Genomic DNA, 12,407 nt, shown 5'->3' with positions numbered 1-12,407 from the left:
TTCACACCTGATGAAGAAAAACCTGAAGCTGGCTGGTGTTGCAAAGGTTCAAAGTGCCAAGCAAATAGAAATGTTATAAAGCATCTGGTCTCCTGAAGTCTTGTGTTTTTAAGAGATGCTGTCAGCACCAGCAATGAAAGGTGTGCTCAAGTATGAGATAAAATGATGTTTCTCTAAGTGCCATGTGATTTAGTCTGGGAGCAGAAAGTCACCCAAGGCTCTTAATTTAAACATCACTGAAAATATACATTTTGCTATCAAAAGTTGGCTTGGTTTTAGTGGAAATGCCCAGCTACGGAGAGACATGAAGCTGTCCCCTTTCAGGTGGCTCAGTTCTGCAGAGATATCAGGAATAGAAAGAGGTAAAATCACACTTCTGTCACTGAAGGAAGTACACTTTGAACAGCAATTTAATTCAATTTAGAAAACTATTCTGTTAAAGCAGATCCATCCCTCAGTATAATCACTTTGATTTAGCTTTACAGCAGTATTCTGACTAAGGGGCTACTGGCTGAAGAAAGAGCAGAGCAGGTCACTGAAACTGCAATTCCCCATGCTGTGCTGATTGCTGCCAAGCTGCCACCCTAGTGAGGGTGTTAGTACCCAGCACTTTTCTGGCTTAACCTTAATGCCCCACCTTCTCTCTCCGGGTCTTGCTGGAGTCTTTGGATGCCCCAGGTGTGATTCTGAAGAAACAGAACAGACTGAAAGTCCTCCTGATGAGAACTTAAACTAAACTTCATCTTTCTGGCGGAACTGAGTGAGGAAGAAACCACACACAATTATGTTGGCAGCCAAGGGAAGAAAATAAGCCCCTGGAAACCAAGTAAGGGAGATATTTATGTGGTAAGATGTGGCTACCTGACAGTGATAAGAGATCTTACTAATTTTAATCTTAAATAACAGTTGCATTTAGAGTAAGAAGTGCATTTAAGCTGCTCATTTTCATGCTGTGGTATTGTGAACTGCAACTAAAGGCAACTCTGGTGACATGAAACCTCAGGGAAGTTATCTCCCTGTTGCTGTTATGTTTCTTGATAGTGTCCTTCCCAACGTGGGCACAGCCCAGCCAGGAGCTGTGCTTCCTGTATCCTCCATGCTGCCACACATTCCTGTGGGTGCAGGCTGTATAACCCTGTCACAGGGTCAGGATATGATTCTGATAGTGCTTTCAGTTCACGTGAAGCTTATCTCCACTTTTTGCAGATGAGCAAGGAGATAGCATCCCTCATTTCCCTGGGTGCTCCTCTACCCCACCTACTCTCACGATTTCTGAAGGGATAACATATGCTCTTGTTTTTTCCCACGTGGGAGCAAACGAGTTAGTGATCTACAACTTCACAGCAGGAGCACTTTGGACAAACACCTGTCAACTGTTGACAATGTGCTTTTGTAGGTCACCATTCACCCTTACACTCCCATGCAATGAATGAATAACAAATATGAAGTAAACCACCACAAGAGCATTAGCGAAATCAGCTCACTGGTAAAAATCTTCAATAAACTTCTGCTGCAGAGAAATGTTCTGGCAAAAAATTCCACACAATAAAGTCTTTCCTCTGTGAGATCACAGAAGTTAAGAAAATGGGCTGTGAATCCTATCAGCCAGGATACCCACACACTTAAAGTCTCTATTCAGGCAGAGAGGCAGAAAAAAATGGTATTTAAACACAGATAGATGGAGGTGGAGAGTTTTATTTTTACCATACTACACAGCTGGAGAAAGCCCTGGCAAGTCCTGACCCTCAGTACCCAACCTCTCTCCTGGATGATTCTCCCAACACCAACAGCAGCCAGAGGAGATCTTGACAGTGCAACTATTTTCCTGCATTTACTGAATTGCTTCAGTTTCCAAGCAAATCTGTGGTGCCATAAATACTTGATTTTAGGACAGAACTGTGAGTTTAGCTCCCATCTGGCTCGATGACTTCCTAAAGGAAAGTGCTCTGTGAGGACAGGTCTCTTGCAGAAGGGGTGAGTTGTGCAGGAGGGAACACTGCCTACATCAGGCCCCCAGAGCAGGGGCTCCAGGGGAGGCACTTCCAGCTCTCCACTGCCTAGGCCATGGGGATGGTGCTCTGCAATCAAGTCACTTGTTGCTCTCTTGAACTTAGACCCTGCAGGCAATGACACAGCAAGCAATCACATAGCATCCCTTTATCTTCATGGTCCCACTCCAAAGTCCTATTTTCAAAAACAATGTGAGCACTTATGAGAGCAAGTCCCAATGAAAATTACTTTTTGCAAGTGGTACTAAATCTCTTTTGCACTTTCACAGTTGTATCTTGACCTCTCTTATGCAATATAGCTGGAAAATCCTTTTATCCAGCTGCTGACAGCCTTTCTGCAGAGCACAGCTCTTCGGGCTCCTAGAAAACATCCATTTCTAAACAGGACAAAGCCAAAACTGACCAGACCTGGTGTCAGTGACAGACCAGCTCCAAGGAGGAGTTTAAGCAAGAAACTCTGGAGGTTTCTTGCTACCAACTTTTCCATTATTTCTGTGGCTTAGAAAGGAGAAGGTGCTGGCAAGATTCCATGCCAGGCCTTCAGAGAGTCGTCTTCTCTAGCACCCTTCAACAGGAAGATACCCAGATTATCTACAATCCAATTTATTTCAGTCTCCAGAAGTCTCAGTGAGTCCAGGAAGTGAAACACACCAGAGAGCAACAAAGACTCTCCTCTAAATCTTCACTATCAGGGATTTCAGAGGGAAATGTGAGATGCACCTAGTCCATTGTGATAGGGGAAGACTTTGAGCTGTGCAGTCTTCAGACATACATTGGGAAGGGCCCTTCTCCTGAGGGGAAAATAAAGAGAGAAAGTAGGCATTTTTGCTGAAAATGAACAGATTAGGCATTTCTGCTCTAATACCATGGAGTTCAAGAGAGATTTTATGCACGCTCAAAGGAATGAGCAAATCGTTGTAAATGCTGATAGACTGTAAATAAATAAATGAAGTATTAATCATCACTTCCATCAAAATCTAGGAGAAATCTGTCTTTGCATTATTTGGATAAAGCTCTGTCATTAGTTCAGCCTTGCCATTTTTAGAAATTATTAGAGTTTTATAGCAGGTCTGAAATTCTATGCCAGTGAGACTGTGATTTTAATGCATATTAATGGCAGAAATGGGGGAGGGGAAAGGAAGTTGGTGTGATTCCCTTATAGAGTACAATACTAAATAAGAAGATTCCAGCTGTGCAACAGGAAAGTTAAAATGGTTTGTTTGGATCATTAATATTGCAATGAAAACTAATTAAACCTAGAGCTACAAGGAGGAGCTCATTAGAGATTTGAATAGAGGCAGCATAACATTCAGCAGCCTCCAGTTTTAGCAGTTTCTTTTATCACACCAGGTGGGATAGCAAGAGTTCACTGAAGAGACGAGGATAGTCTGAAGAGCCAAGGAGATATGGATGCCCAGTCCATGGCATGCAACTGCAAGAGGTGCCTGACTGCTAGAGGGCTTCTTTGGAAAATGCTGCATGAGCTTTGTAGCTCTGTAGAATGAGCCAAGCCCTTTTACTGGGTCTCTGCTCACACTAACATTGCTGCTATGTTATACCTCTGTCCCCTTGTCTGACCTGACATTTGAAACTTCATCTAAAATTTCCTTAGCCTAAGAGCCCTCAAATACACTTAACAAAATATATCTACTCATTTAGCATCAGTCCCTCTATGCCCACCCCCAGACATGGCACTTCATAGTCCGTAGTTTAAGGGTGACCCTCAGTTTTTGCATTTCCTTTCTCCTTTAACATGTCATGCCACTTCTGCTGTAGCCAAAGAAGGTGTCCCTGCCCCTGTTCTGTGGCCATCAGCATCCTCCTACAGCTATTCAACTCTTCTCACTTCTGATACTGTCCCTTCCCCATGGCCTCCCGACATCCCAACCCCCCTCAGACCCTGCTCCCAGCTTCACACAGAAGCCAGGGACCATAATATTAACCTGTTCCATAGATATTTGTCTCAGAAGTGAATAATGATCAGATTGAGCTTCCCTAAGTCTTGCATCCTTGGAATTTCAAGTAAATACTGAAGCCCCAACAAAGCTGTTAATTATCCATGGTAAGTGCTGGCAACAGTGCTTGTATTTCACCCCAGTAAAGGCTGCCAGGGGAAGGAAGGCCTCTTAATGCTGACCATGAAGGATTTTGTGGGGGAGAGTCCTCACAGACAAAAGATACCTTTTAATTTTACTAATGTTGTCTAAATGTTGCTGGATTGGGGTGACTTGAGAAATTTAAAAATCCTTCAGTCACAGAGAAAACAGAGTAAGATACTAAAGTAGTGACACACTAAACTGTACACATGTAACTCAGACTAGAATTTTTCCTATGTCCCTTAGACAGTTGAGTGCCAAAGAAACACGATAGGCGAGGCACTGGAACTAGTGAGGCACTGGAATTGATGAGGCACTGGGAGAAATTGCCCAGGGAAGTTGGGGATGCCCCATCCCTGCAAATGTTCAAGCTCAGGCTGGATGGGACTCTGATGGTCTAGTGAAAGATGTCGTGTCCCTGCCCATTACAGGAAGGTTGAAACTAGATCTCTAAGGTTCTTGCCTACCCAAACTGTTCTATGATGCTACCAAATGAACCCTTGCCTCCCTTACTCGCAGTGTCAGACCATGTGAACATGTGGATCACTGAAAAATCTTCCATTTTCAAGTCAGAAATTTCCCACCACTGTAGCAGGTGCTGACTCGGGTTTTTATTAGTTTTGTCCATCTTTGGGCATCCGGGAAATAAATTTTGAACAAAACCCTCTGCTGCATCTGCATTCACTGCTAGGTGATAGTACAGCCAAAGGTCTGGACAGGAAAAGGCAAAAGCTCAAAAAAGGAGAAAAGAGACAATTAATACTGAAGATCCCAAGAGATGAGAATGGATCCAAGCAAGTCAAGAGGACATCAGTTCCAGCCCAGCCTGCATTTCCAGGCAGGTGTTATCAAGGCATGACTTCCTTAGATAGTCAAGGAGAAGAAAAACATGGAAAAATGCTGTAAAAGTAAAAATTAATCACTGGACATGAAAAATTATTTTCGAATACGACATCTAGGTATCAGTCTATTCAACCTATGCCAGTGAAGACCCTCAGAAATGCCCCTGCTGTGGTGTTTCATGGTGGGAGGCAGAGAGAGGCTGTTGGACAATGAAGAGCATGGAACTCCCAGCAGAGCCAAACCCACCCACAGTCGGTGCTGGCAGCTGTGGGACACGGGGACTTCTGCACAGGCACTGCAGAGATGGCAGATGGCTCCTGTCTGTTCAGCACTGGGGAACAAAATAAGCTGAAATGCTTTACAGAAAGGCTGCCAGGCAGATCCTAGAGCTCTGAGCTACAGGCAGAAATAGCCCCACAGGCTGGAGGAGTGGCACCTCTGCAAAGACCACTCACCCTGGCATCCCAGTAGTGGATGGTGGCATTTAAGGATACTCATCACCAAAAGGGGATGCTTTTAATTTTCTGCAGCCAAAACATGGACATGTAGATGTGATCTCTTCCTCACTCCTCATCCTGCAAACCCTTGCTTTGCTGAACCCATGAAGAGACTTGGTGTACATGGGCCAGGCTCAGGTGCCAGCAAGCCCACAGAGAGAACAGGAGCCCAAGAGAGGCAAGAGTGCACTTCAGATTTCCCTTGAACACAGGAGTCCCAACCTAAGATTATATCCAAGTACAATGAACAGATTTATACAAACCCTGCAAAATTCACACCAGGAGATCTGGGGTATGGTTGTGTGTACTGTTTCCACCTTTTTCCTGGGGGAGAAGTAGATGACTTTGCCATGATGTCACTTGTGCCTCTTAACAGCAATCCTGAGAACCTACATTCCACTTTCTGTTTTACCCTCCCTGATGTTCCCCCTCAAGCAAAGCCCTCAACAGCATAGTTTTGGAATGACAAATATCTTCACAGGCTTGAGTGACTGCAGTAACCTCACATTCCCTCTCCTGGTGCAGCCTGCATATCACAAATTCGCATAGTTCAAAGTCAGCCCCTGAATACTTCACATGCTGGTTCTGCTGCTTCCCCCCATGGCGTCAACATCTTTAAGCAATCCCACATTGGCCCTGACCTGGTCCATCTGATATGCTCTAGACTGATAAACAAGGACAGTGACAAACAAGGGGAAGGAAATCAAGAAACATGTTATGGTCAAGGTCTTGATTTCTACAGAGCAACGAGACCAAAGAACATGTTAACTTTACATAAGCTGCCATCAGTGACCACCTCATATTTGTTGTCCACCACATAAAGCTTCCAAGGATATCTTCAAATTAATCTAATTCACAAAGTGCTCTGTGTGAGGGGAACCAGGGGTGTAGGAGTCTGAAAGCTGAATAGAGATGGACAATGCAGGGGAATGTCATCTACCAGAACTTGGGATGCTGCAAGGATTCGGTGAGAAATGCAGTCTTGTTTTAGATCCCTCCCCTAAGATTAATTTGGGCTGTGATGTAGGCAGACATTAGTACAGAGTAAAAGCTGAATGCCTTGGCTGTCGCTGGATCACGCATAGTGATGATTTTACTAGCAAAGTGCCTATGCACTGAGATGCTGTTTCTGCTAATTGCCTATCATTAACACTGCCTCCATAGGAAAGACTTTGGGCCTCATCCATCAGAAAGACAACATAGGTTAGATCCTGTAAGATTCTAAGATTCTAACTATCTTAAACCATAATGTAAGCACTTAAATTCCTGCTGAAGTAGTTAAAACAGGTTTTTACATCCCTATATCTATATATAAGGGCTTAAAGAAAGCAGGGAGGTAACTAGAAACATATTTAACTCTCCTATTTCAGCTATCTAAATTTGAATTTTGGTGCCTTTCTTCCTTTGTCCACAAATATCTTTCCACTCACTTTGGCAAGCACAGCCCCATCATGCAGAGATGAGATTTTTGAAAGCCTCTGTCAGAGGCTGAAAGCTTTCAGCTTTCCACAGCACCATGCACATGAGCAAAAGGACTGTTTTCACAGGCAGATGATGTAATGTATTTGGAGGGAATCTGCATGGAAATGAATGCTGAATGCTAAGCTTATTTTAACTTGGTGTTTATGAAAATGTCTAAAGACTTTTAATGCTTTTTGGTGTTTGTTAGATGTAAAAGGAGAAAAACCACACAATTCTAATCCCAAAGAAGGGAATCAGCTTGTATATGCTGTTACATTCCATTAAAGATGCAACATCTGCTTTATCTCAAGAGAAGTCCCAGCTTCTTCAAGGCCTTGTCTAAGTGCAAATATTCGCTAGCACCAAAATGGGATGCAGTTAGGTCTAATGTCATGTCACCAGCATTGATCATATTATAAAGAAAGTAAGTGGCAATTACTTTGAATAGGAACTGCTTGGCTTGTTCAAGTAGCTCTGCTCTATGTACATTCAAAATTGGCTTCTGACAACAGGATTTCAAAAGTAAAGTGCAAGATGTACATGCAAGGAATAATATAAATGTGCTGTAGGAGTCTGTTTGTCCAATGTTCACTAGTCACAGCTGCCCTTGACTAGCTTGAAATGCTTCCTTATCACTAAAACAAACACAGCCACACCCAAAGCCACCAGCTGAACGCGTCTAACCAGAAACTTACCAGGCTTTCTTGTGGAAGTTACATATCTCACATTTCCTGTCCCCTCTTTTGATGGTTGAATTGACTAGCAAAAGAAAAAAAATTCCCTGGACGCATCAAATTTTTGCTGTGCCAGTGCAATGGATCATTCTGTCCTCTGGTTACAGCACATCATGAGAATGCAACTCAGCGGGTGACGCAGCCAAGAGGGCATAACAGGGACATGAACTACAGAATTACCACTTTTATGGGACACTGAATCTGCATTCGCAAAAAGGAACAACTGGTGTTTTTCAGGAGTTCATTCCTCGGAAAGACGCTCAACCTTTCCACATTTACGGCGTATTTTCTTGGAAGATTTATTCTGTTGAAAATCCTATTTTACACCTGGAACAGGAGAGACAAAAAAAATTTCTGCTACTCTGACACCTATGCTATTCAGTAGATAATTTGGAGGAAACTCACCATGGTTTCCCTTTTATAAAGTCCAACATGCTTATACAGAATACAGATGGACAGGAGATGCAAGAATATTGGATGGAAACTGGACACACTTTACCCTTTTCTCTTGCTCTGAAACGTCCCAACCACTGCATTTTGCTCCTCCACAACACACACCATCTTCAGAGAGTAAGCACCCAGACATTTTCAGAGGCTGCCTAGGAACTTTCTAAGTTATCATCATACACGTCAAAGGTATTTTAAGACACAGCTGAGTGTATCAGAATATGCAACAATGACAAAGCCAGGCTGCCTGGCATGTTTTGTTCATGCCGTGTGAAAACCTACATAGGAAAAATTCCAGCAGTGCTGCCTCAGTAAAGGAACTTTATCAACCAACACCCCTCTGGTGACCAAGATAACCAGAGAACCAGACAATATCATCCGGTGAATACTGGAGCCTTCATTTAGGGTCACCCAGTCCAACACTCACTGCTCAGAGAGCCAAACTTTCCCACAAGGACTTCTTTAATCAGCTTTGGGATTGTTTCTTCCTCCTGTAGATCCCAGTTCCTCTGGCACTTTTACAGACAATACAGTATCTCCACTGGGACTTACAGTGCTTCAGAGAATATATGATGGGTGGAAGAATCTCCTCCTCCAGCTGCTCTCTCAAAAAGATTTCAGCAATGACACAAACAATGTAGAGACTACTTCAGCACTGTCTTTCCTGATGTACACAAGAGACCTGACTACATGTCCCAAGGCTTTTTTCTTTGCCTCCTTGCACCTCTCTCAGCTGGTAATAGGGTCAAGCTATAGTGTCCCTCAAGTAAAATCAAGAAAACACGTTTTTAAAATGTATCAGCACCTCTGTAACATAATACATTGCTTTACACTGAAAAGGAAAGAGAGATGGAGGAGAATAAAAAAGGAGCAAGACTGAAATGCTGAATGGTTTCCCACAATATTCCTTAATGTCAAGGCAGGAAAGCATTACATAGCTGGTGCAGGCGTGTTTCCCTTTGTTAACACACCCGACATCTGTGATTCTGCTGCTTGCTGTGACATGGAATCCCTTCCAGTTGTCCCAGCAGCTCAGAGTCCTGACAGAGGGGGTGATGGAGAAAATAGCAAAGGAAGAGCAGCTGTGAGTTTTCAAGCATAGTTTCCATTTGTTCTGGATGCCCATAGCAAAAGCACCTTGATTTTTTGGCAGTAACCAGCCTGAACATGTTTTCTTCATTTTGTCCCATGATGTGACATGGCATGTTAATGGAAGGCAGCACATCCACACACAGCAGGCTGCCTGAGGTTGTCTAATCACCATTGGTATCTATCAAGCAAAGTGCACAAAATCTTTCAGTCTTTCTTCTTTCTTTTCAATTGGACTCAAGATTAACTTGGCTGTACTCTGAAAGCATATATTTGAGCCCAAGGACTGGATTTGTGTGATGATGAGCTCTCATCAAGAGCTGTTAATGAAAAAAAGGAAATGACCCCTTGGATCAGACCAAGGAATTGTTTCACTCCATGTCGGCCTGCAGTGGCAAACACTGAGGATGCTGGAATCCTGTCAACAGGATGCTGACATGGGTCAGTCACCAATGTTTGCATGGGTCAGTCTGTAACAGAACATTCTACTCACCGGGGGGGGCTTCTTTTTGACTTTTCCCTTCAGGACTGATGTGCATCCCATTGCATTGGACTTACTACTTTATTTTCAAATAGGTTGGCCTGCCATTATTGAAAGAGCTTTTTTAAGTTTGTCTGTCTGATTTGTCCTGCTGAAATTCTTCATTTCACAACATTTCCTTTTTTCATCTTTTAAGAGAATCTCCTTTCTGAACCCACAACTGTCCTGGTGCCCCATGCTATCAGAAGCTGCTGCACTGGTCTTGGCTTCGTGCTGTTCAGTGCCATCTGAGTCCCTTTTTTGTCCATAGGACTAATTCCTCAGAGAATCAAAGTTGGCCAGGACAGATTTCTTTTGAACCTCAGATGGAATTGAAGGAACAGCATTTTAGTGTGTTTCTAATTACAGCCACCATGACAGTTCATATGTGTAGCAATAAAAATAACCATAAACCTACCTAATCATTAAAGTAAAGCAAACAACTCCTCTCTGTATCATCATACACAGGTACTGGAGTTGCTAATAAACCAGGAAGAGCACTGAGGCACTGGAGTAGCATCTTTCCTATCTCCACAGTTTCTTAAACAACTTTAGAGGCATATTTTTATTAAGTATATGAAAGGCAGATGATCTTAAACCTCAAAAAGAGTCTGTATAATAATTGTGTGCTCTTCTAATGCTCTCCAAAGACCTATTCAGAGTCCATTCTGAAAGACAATAATATATCAAGAACTTCTGCAAACTTCCTCCTAATGAACACATGCCAATTTGAGACCAAGAATTCTGGCCTCGGAGGACAAAATAACCACTGCACTTAGTCTCTGGGTGTTTTGCTACTTTATTTCAGAGTGATTCAAAATCTAATTAAATTTCTAAACTCTAATGAAATTACAGAAGAAAAATCATTTAGGATTATATTATATACAATTACTCACAGCTGAAAATTACAGTTAGCCTCTTTCACCAAGACAGAGTCTCCTGAGAAATCCTTGTTATTCATATAACGTATAAATCTGACATTACTCCCACTATTTACAGGTCGAAGGTAAAAGCAGAATTAATTAAACATATATATCCTGCCCAGTGGCTGGATGGTGAAGGATAGAGAGAAGGCTGATAATGATGACTGTGCTTGAAACCACATTTCCCAGTTTGGTCAAGAATCAGAATAAACTTACTACAAAGCAGGATTATACTAAGCCTGGCTTATTCTGGTCAGTGCTTTTCCTCACTGGAGGTATGCCGTGAACAAGAACAGTGAAGCTTAAGCAGTCAGCTGTGTGCAGTCACCTAGCTAAGCTCTTTGAAGCATTTGTGGAAAAGTAGCAATGGAATAAAGCAAACAGCTTTAGCAATTTCAGCCAAATACTCAGATGCTTAGTTCCTTCTTTGAAATACAGAAACTACTTGAGATTGCTGATTTGGGCCAGGAGAAGCAACAAAAACAAAATAAGAAGCAACTAAGCAAAATAAAACAAAACCACCCCCACCCAATAAAAAAGCAACCACCAAACCCCAAAACTAAACAAGAGAGTTGACATTCCTGCTATTCTTTAAATAACAGGTTTTCAGGAACCTTGAAGCATGGGATCATTTGTAGACGAAGCATATGAGGTACAAAACCACTGAAGGTTTCTTACAAGCATCCTGACATTTTCCATCCAGCTGGTGCAGAGATTTTTGTTTTCTTGGTTTTAGTGTTTCCAACTCTGACTCCATAGAGAACCAGAAGTAGTGAAAGAGCAAAAATGAACTACACACACACACACACACACACAGAGGTGTATGTGCACACCAACACTCACTGCAGGTCAAAGCAGTAACAAATACTTTCTATGACATCTGCCACACTCAGTCAGTTGTACCAATGCTTCACACCGCAAAATAGGCCAGGAACATCGAGATATTTTTCTTAGTTAGAAGTTACTGTCTGGGAACTGGCTTGCAATGGCTTAGCAGCTATAGTGAGCTGCTTCTCCTCTGCTCCTGAAAAAGCTGATTATGAAAGGGAAATATTCAAGTAAGTACTCTTCTCAAAACATTATGATATCATTCAAGTTGAGTTCATAAGAAAGCTGGCAATACTGAAAGAGAATGCCTCAGAAGGTTCTTCTTCTGAGACAGAAAATCCACTTGCTTATCCGCAGATTTAGAAAATTTCAAAGAAACAAATTCACCATGGTAGGATATTTTCAATTTGTAAAAATAACTGTTAGCATTTAAAGGTCCCTTAGAGAGCAAAACAGCTGAACCAGGCTGTGACTGTTGGCTGTCTACCTTCTCCACAAAACATTTTCAAGTTTGCTTATATATTGGAACTTAAACCCAAAAAAGGGCACTTCTGTTTGCAAATGTAACTACTCAGGATGTGACTGTAGTTTCTCAACAACCATGTGACCTGCTTCAGCTTTTTTTTTTTTTTTTAAGACACTGCAGAACAGCAAAACTCAGGAAAACTTGGGTGAAACCACTCCGTTGTCGTAACTTCATAATGACCTTACCAACAAGCTGGATATCAGTTCCAACAGCATTTCTTCTCTTAAGTAAGTGATCTAACTTATTTGTTTTCCATTCTTTTTGAGAGCTTTTTTCCTGATCTTGGTGGGCTTATTTATTCCCCAGCTTAATTGTACATATCTTGTGTAAAACTGTTTCTTGGAGAAAAAACATTTGTTGAACCAGAGGGGTATTTTGCTGAGTTTTCTAGCTCACACTTCCTATTCTGGGTGCAAAGGGCTCAGCTGTGCTCA

This window comes from Aphelocoma coerulescens, chromosome 6 (assembly GCF_041296385.1).
Source record: "Aphelocoma coerulescens isolate FSJ_1873_10779 chromosome 6, UR_Acoe_1.0, whole genome shotgun sequence".
Classification (NCBI taxonomy): Eukaryota; Metazoa; Chordata; class Aves; order Passeriformes; family Corvidae; genus Aphelocoma; species Aphelocoma coerulescens.
This window is presented reverse-complemented; position numbering follows the sequence as displayed.